This window comes from Ovis aries, chromosome 2 (assembly GCF_016772045.2).
Source record: "Ovis aries strain OAR_USU_Benz2616 breed Rambouillet chromosome 2, ARS-UI_Ramb_v3.0, whole genome shotgun sequence".
Taxonomy (NCBI): domain Eukaryota; kingdom Metazoa; phylum Chordata; class Mammalia; order Artiodactyla; family Bovidae; genus Ovis; species Ovis aries.
The window spans coordinates 142,105,221-142,120,785 of NC_056055.1; the positions used below are offsets into that span (position 1 = coordinate 142,105,221).

The window sequence follows — 15,565 nt, forward strand, 5'->3', positions numbered from 1 at the left end:
ATTCAATTTCATTCATCTATTTGTTCTCTCACCTTATATGTATTAGTCTTCAAAATTAGCTATGTATTCCTGACATTTTTCTGCTTCATATAAATTTTCATTAGTAGCTGTATTAATCAAGATAGGTAAGCCCATGCTTTATAAGTAAAAAAAAAAAAAAGTTCACACAAACTTTTAGTGGCTTAAAAAAAAGTGCCTCTCAGCCAAGTAATGAATGAGAGGTTTAGGTTACTTCATCTGTGACCTCGTGGTCACTCTCAGTGACTTGAAGCTCACCCGTGACGCCTACCATTTTCTATCATGTTGGACTGGCCAGTGCTAATCATCTAGCTAAAATTACATGGGAAGCTGGAAAATGTAGAGGTGTACAGCTTCTGCTATACATATAAACATCCATGTAAAACCCATTGCAACTTTAAATCTATTTCAATGAATTCAGATAAATTTTAAGAGAATTGATCTTTTTTTAATGACAACTATAATTATTTAGAGTGGTTTTAGGTGCACAGCAAAAACTGAGGGGAAAGGTATACTTTCCCTAAACCTCCTGCCTCCTACATGTATTGCCTCACCTGTGATAGATTATCAACATCTCCTACCAAAATAGTATATTTGTTACAACTGATGAACCCACACTGACACATCATAATCATCCGAAGACCATAGTTGACCTTATAGTTCACTGTTGGTACTATACATTCTATGTATAAGAGCATATATCAATCGCAGACTCTTCACTGTTCTAAAAATCCTCTGTGATCTGCCTGCTCACCGTCCCAACAACCTAATCCCTACAAACTACTGCTAGTTTTCACTGTCTCCAGGATGGCAGATGCTTGAATTCAAACAGCATGCAGCCTCCCTCAGATTGACTTATTTCACCTAGTAATCTGCATTTAAGGCTCTTCCATGTCTTTTTATGGCTTTATAACTCATTTATTTTCAGTGCTGAATAATATTCCATCACTTACCCTCTGAAAAGCATCATGGTTGCTTCCAAGTTTTGGCAGTTTATGAACCAACTTGCTATAAACTTTGGTATGCAGGTTCTGGAGTGCATGTAAGTTTTCAACTCTTCTGAGTAAATACTAAGAAGCCTGACTGCTGGATTATACGCTTAGAGAATGTTTAGTTTTTTTAAAAACCAAACATCTTCCAAAATGGTTTCACCATTTTTATTACCACCAGCAATGAATGAGAGTTCCTGTTGCTCCACATTCTCATCAGCATTTAGTACTGTTAGTGTTTTCAATTTTGGTTATTTTAATAGATGTGTAGTGCTATCTCAAGGTTACTTTAATTTGTACTTCCCTGATGACATACAATGTGGAAAATCTTCTTACATGTTGATTTGAAACCTGTAAATTTGTTTTGGCGAGATATCTGTTAAGGTCTTTGGTACATTTTTAATCAAGCTGCTTGCTCCTTTACTGTTGAGTTTTAGGAGTTTTTGGTATAGTTTTGGATAACTTGCCTTTGTAAACATTTTCTTCCAATCTATGGCTGGTCTTCTCATTCTCCTGACATTTTCTTTCTTATAACAGATACTTTAAATTTTAATGAAGTATATATACATTATTATTTCTTTCATGATCATGTCTTTGGTGCTAAAAAGTCATCACCAAACCCAACGTCATCAATGTTTTCTCCTATATTAACTTCTGGGAGTCTTGTGTTTTACATTTAGTTCTATAACCCATTCACAGTCAATTTTTGTGAAGAGTTTAAAGTCTGTGTCTAGATTGATTCTGATACCATTTGCTTTGTCAAAGATCAGCTGGCCATTTTTACATGAGTCTACTTCTGGGCTTTCTATTTTGTCTGTTCTTTTGCTAATACCACACTGTCTGAACTACTATAGTTTTATAGTAAGTCTTGAAGTCAGGTAGTGTCAGTCTTCCAACTTTGTTCTTCTCCTCCAATATTAGGTGTTGTCTGTTCTGGGTTTTTTGCCTCTCTATATAAAGCTTAAAACCAGTCTGCTGATGACTGTGAAATAATTTGCTGGGATTTTGTTTGGAATTGCTTTGAATATACAGATCATGTTTGGCATAACTGAATACTGGTCTTCCTATCTTAGAACATGAGTTACTCTCCATTTATTTAAGTCTTTTATTTCATTCATCAGTGTTTTATAGCTTTTACATATTTTGTTAGATTTATATCTAAGTACTAATATTTCATTTTTTGGGGTTGTTAATATACATGATGTTATGTTTTTAGTTTCAAGCTTCATTTGTTCATTGCTGGTATATAGGAAAGCAATTGACCTTCGAACATCAACCTTGTATTTCGTGGCCTTAATATAATCCTTACTGGTTCCAGGTACTTTTGGTCAATTTTTTTGGATGTTCTACACAGATTATCAGGTGATCTGAGAACACAGACAGTTTTATCTCTTCCTTCCCAATCTGTACACATTTTATTTCTTTTTCTTATCTTACTGCATTAGCCAGAACTTCTGGTTTAACACTGAAAAAGAATGGCGAAAAGGGATTTAACTGATATCTCCCTAATACTGAATATTTATGCTTATATAGTATACCTTTCTAATTTATTTAAACTTCTTTATAAAACCCCTCACTTCAGAGAAATGGAATTGATTACAGAGCTATAGAGCCATGTGAGGGTGGAATGACTTAATTTTGCACACTGAGGCATTCCTTCTAAATACTTTGATAATCTATTATCTGCCAAACTCTGCATGCCAAGACCAAGAACTAAGATTATTAACATTTTATTTACTCTAGCTTAACATTTTGATAACTCCTATACACTTTAACATATGATCTAAGAAATAATAGATTCTGTCCACTGTGTATAATCATTTTGACCTTATTCATTTTTCCTAAAATGGGAAAGTAGGTCACTTCCTCCAAAAATATCTTGAAAATATGCAATCTTACCATCATTTCATCCAAAATATTCAGTATTCACCTTACACAGGAGAATGCAACAAGAGTTGTTAGACCTATTGTGTCTTGGGCTTCAAAGTTTTTCCCATTTAGCAAAATAAGGCAAAATATACTTGCAAAGCCTTCTGTAATTGATTTACGGAATACAGAGAATTGGTCCAATGAGAGTAAGAACACCGATATTTCTTGTTAGTAACTTGAGAAAAACAAATGCATATCAATGATTGTTTAACAGATTATGTTTCATGCTTTTTTTCATAGTAAGTGCTTAAAAGTCATCAAATACAAAGGCATATTAGTTTTGCATGGCTATTATTAGCTAAAGTTCAAATTTAAATACCGATATCCCATGCAGCAAATATGCACTGACAACACTGTCTCTAGTAATAACTTACTCAAAGTGAGGACATTTGAAACTAAAGAAGGTACATTCTTTGTTATTTTTTAAATTGTTAGGATCACAGCCACCAAATGACTACTCAAGTCTATTGCGGCAGCCTGAAAGAATTAATTATATACCCCACATGCTAAAGTTATTATGAGAAAATAAATTATACAGGAAACCCAGCTGGTCAGATATTTCTTCACAAAAGGAAATGTATTTTGGGAAAGGTTTTTATTGCGGAGTGTGTGTATGTGTGTACATGTACGCATATGTGAGTGTGGTGTGCATGTGGGTGTATGTGTATATATGGGCGTTTAAAAAGTGTAGCAAAGGAATGGATGAGAGAGAGAGAGAGAGAGAGAGAGAGACGCTCTAGAAGTGACATTATAAACTTCAATCCTCACAGCATATTACCTATATCTCCTGGTAAGACCTGCATTATAGGAAGCCACAAAAATGATATCCTATGACTTTCCTGTATTGAAGGTATTTTTCAATTTAAATTAAAGGACAAGTTCACCTTCAACTATAGTTTTACACCAGCCCTCATGTAACGCTGCTGCTGTTCAACATTCTGATCCTGTTTAAATCAGCCCTGGCTTCTCTGCATCCTAATCCTACCTGTGGCAGAAAGACAGGGAGCTAAGGAGGGAAGTAAACCTAGAGAGCTTAAGGGGAACTGTGCCCACCTAGCCCTACTGCATGATGAAGGGATTTCCAGGTAGAATTCTATCCTCAATTGTGGCTATAAGCTGAGGTTACAATTGGCTATGGATCTTTGAGAGAAAAGGTTTAAAACCTTTAAAATTATTGTATAGCATTAAGTGATTTAAGAAAAATAAAATAAAAATTATTACAGAGCCTATATCTTCCAGGTCACAGACTTTATGGTACACTGGTTAAGAGCTAACAACAACAACCAAAAAAACGTTTTAAAAGAATTACCAAAAAGCATCTATATTTTAAAGGAGACAAAGAAAGGACCCAGGAAATGGAGTCATCTAGCTTAACTTCCACACCTGTAAAAAGAACTGGACAAAATAATCCACAATCAACTGTCAAGTACCTAACAAGGAACTGAATGGAGAATAATCATCAGCTTGCCTTGCTAAACTAACCTACTTTTATGTAAGAATGCCCTAGTTGACTGAACACTGTGCTCAAATTACCACAGTAGCAACATCTTTCAGAGATTAATTTGAATGCCAAGTAATTATTTAGTATGATTAGTACCTTTGTTGATGACTATTAGAGCAAGTGCCTTCTCAGCGGTAAACATGTTTTTTTAAAAAAAATCCTAACCTCCTTATCAAGCATGAATCCCAATTTCCACCCTTTAAAAGGAGGGGGGAAATGTATGTAACGTTTAAGACTCTACTTCAAGATGCTTACTTGAATAGATCTTAGATGGTCTAAAACTGTGGATCCAAGTTGACATGTAGAAAACTACTTCAATCTGCAAGTCACTATAGCCATAAATTTGAGGAAGCAGAACAAACTCCATCAGGTTTTCCTCTGGGGTTCCTATCAACAAGATACAGTAGGCCCTCCATATCTGTGGGTTCAACTTCTATAGATTAAACCAAAGGCAGATAGAAAATATTTGAGAAAAAATAGTCCAGAAAGTTTCAAAAAGCAAAACTTGAATTTGTCACATGATGGTAACTATCTACACAGCATTTTTTGTGTGTTAGGTATTGTAAGTAATCTAGAAATAATTTTAAAGTATATGGGGACATGTGCATAGGTTATATGCAAATACTACCGCATTTATAAAAGGCACTTAAGGATCTTCAGGTTCTGGTATACCCTGGGAAGCGGTTGAGGGGGTGGCCCTGGAACCAATCCTTTTGCGATACCAAAGGATTACTGATTAGTAACCAGTCCATTACCTGGCAAACATAATTAAGATAAGGTGAGAACTAGCAATAAAGCAGGAAGAATATCTAGGTGTTTTCTTTTTTATTTAACCAAAGCATTTTTATTTTTCTCCCAACAATGTAATCACAAAAAAACTAACAAATAAATTAAAATTTGCAACCATCTAGCTGGGAAACTTGGATAAAATTCCAAGTACCCTAGGTCTTTTATTTTCTCATCTCTAAAATGAATGTGTTAAATCATTAGATGATTTCTAAAAATCAATGTAGCACTAAACTGTACTTATTGAAAACAAACCAGAATTGTATGCTTTCTTTTATACCTATCTTTTACAACATATAAATTACTGTAGGCAAAGTTGAAAATGTTTATCTATGGACACTTCTCAGATGTCAAGATGGGGAAGGTGGATAGTATATTAAGAAGTGGTTATCCTTAAACAAATCAGACATCTTAATTAAGTGAATAGATGGTCAAAAACATACCTGTGGTCACTGGAAGAACAGATAAGCCAGTGTACTTTGTTAGAATAAAGCATGTTGCTATTTTTTCCTTTTGAGAACATTTTGAAGAAAGCAGGCCAAGAGCTAAAACATAAAAGGAAGTATTTTAAGCTTCTAAAGAGAATAGAGGGACTTCCTTGGTGGTCCAGTGGTTCAGAATTTGCCTTCCAATGCAGAGGACATGAGTTCAATCCCTCATCAGGGAACTCAGATCCCACATGCCGCATGACAACCAAGCTTGCGAGGCACAACCAGAGAGCCCACCTGTCCTAGAGTCCACAACAGAGAGCCTGTACACAGCAATGAAAGATCCTGTGTGCCACAGTTGAGACTTGATACAGCCAAGTAAATAAATGTTTCTTTAAAAAAAAAAAAAATAAAGAGAATAGAGCTTAACCTAGAGACCCAACCATGTAAGCAAAGCCAAAAATTACACCTCAAGTTGAAATATAAAGGAGGAAAGTTTCAGCAGAAAATCTGAGAAATGAACCTAGACTATGAACAAAGGACAAATACTAAGAAAGAAAGGAAAAAAGAAAATTACAGAATACAAGTACTTGGAAATTCAGGGAAAACTGACCTCAGAAAAGAACTTTGCCACCATCAAAGTAAAGCAATCTTACATCTATGACATTAATTCTTAAAACATTATTCCAGATGAATCTGTACAAATAAACTATTGGTTATGCTAAAGTATTCTCAATTGTTAAAATATCTCTGTATTCACCTTATTCACCATACTTCACCTGTATTATAAAGTTTAAAATTCCTCATAAAGAATAGCACCCTAAAATATTATCCTTTTCCTTAAAGAAGAGGAGCTATACTATCATCTTTAACTGAAGGACTGCAAACTTCTTTTTATTACTGTTTAACATCCTCTTCCTTCAATAAGTATCCAAATAATAGTAGAAAATATTTCTATGTTAGTGTGTATATGTGTGTGTGTATCTGTAGCTATAGAAATATATCTTCAAATATCTTTGGCTCAAAGATGGTTTCAGAGGGAATTACAAACCTGAATGAATCAGCTCATGACCTCTTTTAAAACTACAGAAACGACTGCTTCATGCTTCATCAACTGTCTTTAATATAATGAATAATAAAGCATGGTTAAATCACCTTGCAGGGACTATTTAAAAGTGAATAGAGTCCCTTTACTTTCCAACATATTATTCCTCTTTGAGGAAGATTAGGAGGAGACACCAGATGGTTAGTTATCCATCCACACTAATCATAAAGACAGTCAATATCAAATGATCCACATTATCATTAAGTTCTTTAGTACATAGCATATATGTCATTTTTGAGGATCACTAGTAGACTAATCATAGTAAGTAGGTATAATACTAGTTGAATTGCACTGTATTATGTTTATTATCCAATATAAATAGGGTCATGTTCTCAACTGTAGTCAATTATAATATAATAACTAATGCTAACTGACACAGTAATAAAATAAAAATAAGCACCTGAATAAAAGTTTTAGTAAGCTATTATCTGGAAACTAAGAAAATGATGAGACAAAACTACAATGACCTTACACTATAAAGATAAAATAAAAAGCTCCTTAAACCTAAATAGGAAGATTTTCCAGTGCCATGAAACACAACCCTATGAAGGGAGGTTGTTTTTAAGTCTTTTCAATATGACCTCAAACTTCCATTCCCAGTAACTTCACCATAGTTTGGGCTATCCTAGTCCACTTCTTCCCTGAAATACTGCAATAACGTAAATGATTTCTCTTCTTGCCTTCTAAACCTGAACTAGTACATTCTACAAACCACCAATACATTATTTCTCACATGGTCTAGTTCCATATCTTGAGTTGTATATCCTGTTAACCAGAGGATATACCTATTGATCCAAAGCATTCTCTTGCAGAATCATTCTGGGTTAGCAAGTAGTTTCAATGTAGATAGCAAGAAATTCAGAACCTAGTTCTAATAAAGCCACAGTCACTAACTAGCTATTTGAGATCGAGGAAGGCCCCTTGGGCTCTTGATTCAAACTCCAATCTAACAGTGACTTTCAGATTATAAAATTCTAAATCTACAGCACTGTGGAAGACAGAAAGCAGTAGGAGATCTGAGGACTGAACTTAAACAGAACTCCAATTAGTTCTCCTGGTTTTAGCTCTGCTTCAGACTTCCCAGCCTACATATCATCTTGGCTTCCCTGGTGGCTTAGAGGTTAAAGCATCAACCTCCAATGCGGGAGACCCAGGTTCAATCCCTGGGTCAGGAAGATCCCCTGGAGAAGGAAATGGCAACCCCACTCCAGTATTCTTGCCTGGAGAATCCCATGGACGGAGGAGCCTGGGGGGCTACAGTCTACGGGGCCGCAAAGAGTCGAACACGACTGAGCAACTTCACTTTCACTTTCTCACTTACTTCCAGGAGTACCTCTTGGCACCAATTGAAACCTTTTGGAGATCTACGAAGTTAGCTCTGTAGTTCCTCGGCTTTCTGTGCAATTACTTTAGGATTGAATGTTTTTAGGACTGCTAGATCAGCTACCACCTGCCCATCCACGTTTTTGGTTTCCAAAATTATGTTGCTGTTGTCTCTTTTTTTTTTTTTTTTTTTTTGGGTCCTTGTGGGTTTATTTCTTTAAAGAACAGTTACTATAATTTTAACAAGATTTCAGAAAAGAGTGAAAGTCAATGCACATGTTCAACCTGCCATCATTACTTAGAATTAGTTTTTCTTAAACTTGTTTCAAAAACGATATGCTGTGAGGACTAATTCCAACAGACCTGGAATGGGCCTCAGCTCTGTCACTAAAATTAGAAAAGACCCTACAGAACTGATACCTGGTTAAGGCATGACATGGACTGATTCACAGTGCTGCTTTATAACCACAGGTTCAAAGAGTTTGGGGAGGTTTGGCCCATCATGTCAAGATTGTTTCTTGGTAACAGTGAAATTGATGATCTGCATCTGGTCTCCACGAGACACTTACTGATTATAGAGCAAAAATCTGTCTCTGTGACCAGCAGACTCATCTGGGCTCAGACTCCATCTGTGGCTTCCTGGCTCCAAGGAATTTTGTGCACTGTCTGTGGTTCCTTTTCTGAGAGAAGTGCATCTACTATGGCCATTACTAAGGAAGGCAATCAGAGCTGGCACCTGCCCTCTCTTGAGCCAACAGTCTTTGGATGTGATGCACGTCCTTGATTAAATCCTGCTGCAGTATTTCACCACTTCTTCCTGCAATAAATTGCAGGTTTGCATGCATTGCCATTTTGGATCTTGTGACTCTTTCTAAGCAATTTAATACTATTTAACTGCCCCTATTGGTACAATCGGCAACCATATAATTTTAAATTTTCATAACTGCTTCAGTAATTTCTGTACAACAAATTAGTGTGTTATATTAACTAGGTTAAAAACCATTTTCCTTGGCTTAAGGTCCTCATAATATAAAACTCCCAGGAATGAGTAAATTAAAGTATATCACAGGGAAATCTCAAAACAGAAGCTTTATAAACAGTAACAAACAAGCCAGCACCAGGTAACAAAGTTAAGCACATTTTTGGTGCCATGTGGACCAACAATAAATAACTGATAACTCATGTTTACCATCCTGACACTCCATCATTTATCATAAAGGAATGTGCCTCAAATTGTGAACTGAATGTCATGAACTGATGCAGTCAAAACAGAGAATCCCAGAACTACAGATTTTTCATCTATACACCTAGAAATCTTTACAGAAACGCTGCTGTTGATTTCATCTATTAGGCTCACACAAAGGAAAAAGAATCATAAGTAGGGTAATTCTGGCTCATATCCTCTAGGAATGTCAAAACCCACAGTGATCACTTGAATTGCATTTTGAATCAACATTAGTACTCACTCTGAAGCAGGGCACTAGTGCATTTCCAGCCAAAAGAGTGTAGCCAAATTCTGCACCTGCTGAAACTCTACTCATCAATCAGAGTTACATGCGAGCCAAGAAGCAATAAGCCGCCATGGGGATTGTTGGTGGCCTGGATTGTTTGTATCAAACTCCCACAAGCAAGACAATATCATTGGCTGTATTTCAAAAAGAAATCAGGAAACTGAGCCAATGTTAACTTTTGACCTTGCAGAGTAACTTTGGAGCACCAGGTCCTGGATGTCAGAAGCAAAAACAAGTACGACTTCTCAAATGAAATTTTTCTTAAAAACTAGAATTTCTGAGCAGTTACCAAATGTGAAGCTCTGATCTAGGTTTATACACAAAACCTTGTGAGAAAAACAAAACTATTCCCATTTTATACATGAGAAAACTAAGGCTCAGTTTGACAAATGAGAAAAGCATATATATAACTGACACTCTCAATGCTTGAAATGTCATAAAGCAGGATCTGAACACAGATGTGCATTGCTGCGACATGCTCTTTCTAATACATCCAATTCTCTCCTAAAAAACTTCTATTACCCTTCTAAGACAGTATGGTACTGGCACAAAGACAGACATATAGATCAATGGAACAAAATAGAAAGCCCAGAGATAAATCCACACACATATGGACACCTTATCTTTGACAAAGGAGGCAAGAATATACAATGGACTAAAGACAATCTCTTTAACAAGTGGTGCTGGGAAAACTGGCCAACCACTTGTAAAAGAATGAAACTAGATCACTTCCTAACACCACACACAAAAATAAACTCAAAATGGATTAAAGATCTAAATGTAAGATCAGAAACTATAAAACTCCTAGAGGAGAACATAGGCAAAACACTCTCAGACATAAATCACAGCAGGATCCTCTATGATCCACCTCCCAGAATTCTGGAAATAAAAGCAAAAATAAACAAATGGGATCTAATTAAAATTAAAAGCTTCTGCACAACAAAGGAAAATATAAGCAAGGTGAAAAGACAGCCTTCTGAATGGGAGAAAATAATAGCAAATGAAGCAACTGACAAACAACTAATCTCAAAAATATAGAAGCAACTTATGCAGCTCAATTCCAGAAAAATAAACGACCCAATCAAAAAATGGGCCAAAGAACTAAATAGACATTTCTCCAAAGAAGACATACGGATGGCTAACAAACACATGAAAAGATGTGCAACATCACTCATTATTAGAGAAATGCAAATCAAAACCACAATGAGGTACCACTTCACACCAGTCAGAATGGCTGCGATCCAAAATCTGCAAGCAATAAATGCTGGAGAGGGTGTGGAGAAAGGGAACCCTCCTACACTGTTGGTGGGAATGCAAACTAGTACAGCCACTATGGAGAACAGTGTGGAGATTCCTTAAAAAATTGCAAATAGAACTACCTTATGACCCAGCAATCCCACTGCTGGGCATACACACCAAGGAAACCAGAATTGAAAGAGACACATGTACCCCAATGTTCATCGCAGCACTGTTTATAATAGCCAGGACATGGAAACAACCTAGATGTCCATCAGCAGATGAATGGATAAGAAAGCGGTGGTACATATACACAATGGAGTATTACTCAGCCGTTAAAAGAATTCATTTGAATCAGTTCTGATGAGATGGATGAAACTGGAGCCAATTATACAGAGTGAAGTAAGCCAGAAAGAAAAACACCAATACAGTATACTAACACATATATATGGAATTTAGGAAGATGGCAATGACGACCCTGTATGCAAGACAGGGAAAGAGACACAGATGTGTATAACGGACTTTTGGACTCAGAGGGAGAGGGAGAGGGTGGGATGATTTGGGAGAATGACATTCTAACATGTATACTATCATGTGAATTGAATCGCCAGTCTATGTCTGATGCAGGATGCAGCATGCTTGGGGATGGTGCATGGGGATGACCCAGAAAGATGTTATGGGGAGGGAGGTGGGAGGGGGTTCATGTTTGGGAATGCATGTAAGAATTAAAGATTTTAAAATTTAAAAATAAAAACTAAAAAAAAAAAAAAAAGAAAGCGGTGGTACATATACACAATGGAGTATTACTCAGCCATAAAAAAGAATTCATTTGAATCAGTTCTGATGAGATGGATGAAACTGGAGCCGATTATACAGAGTGAAGTAAGCCAGAAAGAAAGAAAGCCAGAAAGAAAAACACCAATACAGTATACTAACACATATATATGGAATTTAGGAAGATGGCAATGACGACCCTGTATGCAAGACAGGGAAAGAGACACAGATGTGTATAATGAACTTTTGGACTCAGAGGGAGAGGGAGAGGGTGGGATGATTTGGGAGAATGACATTCTAACATGTATACTATCATGTAAGAATTGAATCGCCAGTCTATGTCTGATGCAGGATGCAGCATGCTTGGGGCTGGTGTATGGGGATGACCCAGAGAGATGTTATGGGGAGGGAGGTGGGAGGGGGGTTCATGTTTGGGAACACATGTAAGAATTAAAGATTTTAAAATTAAAAAAATAAAAACTAAAAAAAAATAAAAAAATAAAAAAAAGAAAAAAGTTTTATAAATAGCATAGAAAAAAAAAAAACTTCTATTACCCTTCTATACTCTGTCTGTACATGCTCAGTTATAATTCCCTTTGCGTTTTCTAAATTTAACATGGCTGCCTATCTTACTAAGTTATTGAGTGTCCTAATAACCTGGCATTTCAGCAAAGCAACCAACCATTCAGTCATTCACTCATTCATTCATTTAGTAAGACATATGAAAATCAACACTAAATATTCATTGGAAGGACTGATGTTGAAGCTGAAGCCCCAGTAGTTTGGCCACCTAATGTGAAGAGGTGACACATTGGAAAAAGACCCTGATGCCGGGAAAGACTGAAGACAGCAGGAGAAGGGGATAACAAAGCATGAGATGGCTGGATGGCATCACTGATACAATGGACATGACTTTGAACAAACTCCAGGAGATAGTGAAGGACAGGGAAGCCTGGCAATGCTGCAGCCTGTGGGGTCACAAAGATTCAGACACGACTGAGCAACTGAACAACCACATCAAATAAACATTTTCTGAGCACCAATCTATTCAAAGTCATATGTACAGAAAAGACAGAGGGCCTTAACCAAAGATCTAAAATAGAAATTATATAGAAATGATATATACTGCACCACCTAAAATGAACTTTTCACATATCCAACATGCACGCCACATACAGCCTTATACATGCACACTCTTAAATTTTGTCTCCTTTGCTAAATTATGACTTATATATCACAAGCTGGTGAACAAATACTTCAAGCTATTGAACAATGGGGCTATCTGCCTCCCTGCTTTGCATGGCTATACTCTCACACACAATATACCTTGTCTATGCTGCAATAATCGAGCAATCATAATAATGTTTGATTGTGCTTTGCCTTTACTTCATAAAAAAATGACCAGAAAATAGAAAATGAAGGTATTGTTCTGGAGCTAACACAACTGAGACAAAAATGGAAATGGTGAGTCATGCCACAAATGATGAATCCTAAGCTTGACTGTGTTTTCAATCGTGAGGAAGAACACAATCCAAAATCATGAGAAAGAACCACCCTATTTCTATCAGTAAGGATTCTGTCTGAAAGCTTCCATTCAGTGATAGATGAAATAAATAAGCATTTTAGTTTATAAGTTTAAAAATCAAGGTTCAAAAGCTTGCCAGTAATTTGGATTCAGAGAGGGTTTTACCACCCTGGAGACTGTAGCTACACAGTTGTTACAGGCCCCTTGACCAAGACAGGAAAACTTGGGAGTTCATATTTCTTTTGAGAAATTCTTCAAGGAAGTTGATAAGAAGCCATCAAAGTGAACAGCAGACTTTTTTATTCTTTTCCTTGCATAATCATCATAAAATGCTTCTCAACAGTCAAATCACTTATTTTAATTTTCCTAAAAGTCATACAAGTAATGTGAAATTATCTAGCATGTTATAGGGAAAATATGGCACATTCAGGTATTCAGAGAAGTTGATCAGGTAACTTTTATTTTATATATTTGGTGTTTAATTCAGTTTTTAATTTTAAAGAATATTAAAACTATAAATCATAAAATTTCCCTATTTATAGACTAATTATCAATTTTACCTCTTTTTAACTTCCTGGGAGTTGAATCTCATTAGTGAGATTCTACTGTTTTTCCTTAAGATATTCAACTATTAAAAATATTTTCAGGAAAGCTTTAACTGGAAGGTAGGGGACAGCTTGCATCAGGATAATTACTGTAAAAATATATTGGGGAAGAACTTTTCATTAAAAATTAGGTAACAATTTGATAAGTTGTATTTCTACTCACAGAAATTAAATAATACATTTAGAAAGTAGAGGAAGAAAGTGTTAATCACTCAGTTGTGTCCGACTCTTTGCAACCCCATGGACTATAGCCCACCAGGCTTCTCTGTCCATGGAATTCTCTAGGCAAGAGTACTGCAGTGGGTTGCCATTCCCTTCTCCAGGGGATCTTTCTGACCCAGGGATCGAACTCAGGCCTCCTGCATTGAAAGCAGATTCTTTACTCTCTGAGACACCAGGGAATTTGTATTTCTCTTCACTGAAACTAAATAATACATTTAACCACTGTATTAATTTGTTTGGATGTTCAAAATAAGCAGATTCTAACTTTCCTGAGAATGTGTGTCTTTATTTCATATAAGTAGTACATGAGAGTCTCACCTTGAGGACCTCACCAGGAGAAAAGTGATCACTGGCTGGATTCATGGAGCCATTCAAAATTATAACATTTTAAAAATTAGTCTCCTCTTATCTCAGATATAGCTCATTTCTCAAATGAAATATCCTTATATTTTTTCTCTCAATATTAGTTCTTCTTTGTTAAAAAGCTTAGAACTATTAGTTAGCACATATTTTTTAAACTCATTAAATATATTAAGTTATCCCTGGGTAGCTCATTCTAGTGGAATTTATTATAAGTCTTTGTTATATTGAAGTCTTTGAAAGACATGCCTAGGTCTTTAAAATTGTTCTATGTAACCACCTCTGTTTTTAAGAGAAAACATCTCAAGATACTATGTGTATTTCTGCTCATGGCAGGGGCATTGGTAGAGTTAACAAATAATTTTTATTACATGAAAATTTTTAATTTGAAATAATTCACCTTAGTTTTTGAAAGATAAGATAGAAATAACCAATTCCTCAATATTTTATTCTAAAAGTGTGCTTCTTTTATTGTTTTCCAGACTATTAAAATAAAATAGCTCAATAGCTTTGCATGCCAGTCCTTTTCTAGAATATGCAATCATTTAAAATAGCATTTTATCATATTTTAACAATGTACATACCTGTCCTAAAACTATGGAAGAAGTAAAAAAATATATGTATATCCTTAGAGACACAAGGATATAACTTAAGTTTTTCCACTTTTGGGCTGCTATTTCTTCAATCATCTACCACCTTGCCAATGTTAATATGTATATAAAAGCTGTGAAATAATCCATCACATTACAGGAAAAATATAGTACACTGATGTATTTACATAATCTTAAATGTCAGATTTTAAGTCAAGTACTTTAGGTAGACAGTAAGGTGAGAGACAAAAAAAAAGAAAGGAAAGAAGGAAGAGGGAAGGGAGAGAGGTGGGGAAGTGAGAAAAGAGGGAGGGAAGGAAGGTGGGAGAAAGGGATAAATTGTTCTGACGCTTTAAGGAATTTATATACCAGACAGCCTGGAAAATTGGTTACGAGGTAGATATTTAAATATTAGTAGAAAGAAAGAATGACTAAAGAATGCAAATATCACTTCATTCATTAAAGAGATTGAGCAACAACATCCTACGAAGAAATTGTAGTGTCTTATGTATATCAGAGTTTGACTGTGAAGAAGGCTGAGCACCGAAGAATTGATGCTTTTGAACTGTGGTGTTGGAGAAGACTCTTGAGAGTCCCTTGGACTACAAGGAGATCCAACCAGTCCATTCTGAAGGAGATCAGCCCTGGGATTTCTTTGGAAGG

At 35.8% G+C, this 15,565-nt stretch overlaps 1 protein-coding gene across 2 annotated transcripts in view; it reads right to left on the reverse strand.

Moving 5' to 3' along the window:
* The window catches only part of B3GALT1 (beta-1,3-galactosyltransferase 1), a 621,523-nt gene that overhangs the window by 555,071 nt on the left and 50,887 nt on the right, over window positions 1-15,565 (reverse strand). For both annotated transcript variants that reach the window (XM_042243778.2, XM_060409812.1), the window contains exon 1: window positions 1-15,565. This exon is cut by the window's left edge and continues 22,610 nt beyond it; it is cut by the window's right edge and continues 50,887 nt beyond it. The gene's annotated coding sequence lies outside the window, so the exon portion shown is untranslated.